The sequence below is a fragment of the Orycteropus afer genome, unplaced genomic scaffold, assembly GCF_000298275.1.
Source record: "Orycteropus afer afer isolate SDZICR_OR568_19922 unplaced genomic scaffold, OryAfe1.0 scaffold00191, whole genome shotgun sequence".
NCBI classification, from domain to species: domain Eukaryota; kingdom Metazoa; phylum Chordata; class Mammalia; order Tubulidentata; family Orycteropodidae; genus Orycteropus; species Orycteropus afer.
This window is the reverse complement of record NW_006921778.1, coordinates 4,916,294-4,917,306: the sequence shown is the minus strand read 5'-3', so window position 1 is coordinate 4,917,306 and position 1,013 is coordinate 4,916,294. Positions and strand designations below refer to the sequence as shown.

Below are 1,013 nucleotides of genomic sequence, written 5' to 3'. Positions count from 1 at the left end.
ATGTATATATACATATATACTCAAACACACATCCAATCATGTTTTAATATGCTATAAAATTTTGCTATTTAAAAGAATCCTAAATGAATCACTAATAAGATGAATTAGTGAAAGGAATTATCAGCTTCTAGTTTGCTTAGATTTTCAAAGTTTGGATTTACTTCAGTAAAGTAAAATACAACTAGGCAAATGCTAATGTTTTTAAACCCTCTCACTGAGAAGATTCATTTGAACAAGAAGTAAGGATTTTGTTTGTGGCCACTTCTCTTCATCCTATATACTAGATATGCTGAGGAGGCAAAAGTTACTTGAGCCTGTCTCTAATGGTGAAAAATGAAGCAGGTGAGAGCTCAAAATATAATTGTCAACACCTGTGTAATACTCGCTGCTGAAATGAGAATATTTTGTCATTTTAAATGCCCTACTTGAACTTTTTGTCTCTAGGGAGTTTCCCCTCCTAAAACCACAAAAGGCAAGGTGTTCTTTTATAAAGCAGTCTGCTTTTCTAAATTTTATGTAAACAAATATGTGAATTATATTCTACTTTTCTGACAACCTAATTGTAAAGTATGCTAAGAAGAGAAGTATTATAAATTTTGAAGTCAAATGATACCTCTTTTAGGCCAAAGGATTTTTTTCCCCTTAAATGCAGCTTAATCTCACCAGCTGTTTATGTATTGCCTGGCACAGAGAAGTTTTACAACCTCATATAATGGAGAAGAGCATAATGGCTCAGAGTTTTCAGGAGAGTGGAAATAGAATGGCATTTTGAAACAGTCTGTTCGAATTTAAAGCCATAGCAAAATAACAAAAATGGTCTCATTCAAGAAGGTAATAATTTAAATGTCAATTGCTACTTCATGTTCTGGATTTCCTATTTGGGGTAGGCAATTATTTAAATTATTTCAGAATGCAGAGGAGTTTTTTGAATTGATAAGGTTTGAATTTTTTTTCTAAATCAATTTCTTTTTTTTTTAATTTTTATTAGGATTTGGGTGAAGATTTACAGAGTA

General features: G+C 31.3%; 1 protein-coding gene across 1 annotated transcript in view; it reads left to right on the top strand.

Annotated features, from left to right (window-relative positions):
* Window positions 1–1,013, top strand: part of CAMK4 (calcium/calmodulin dependent protein kinase IV) — a 453,274-nt gene that overhangs the window by 206,152 nt on the left and 246,109 nt on the right. The gene's annotated exons all lie outside the window — the stretch shown is intronic.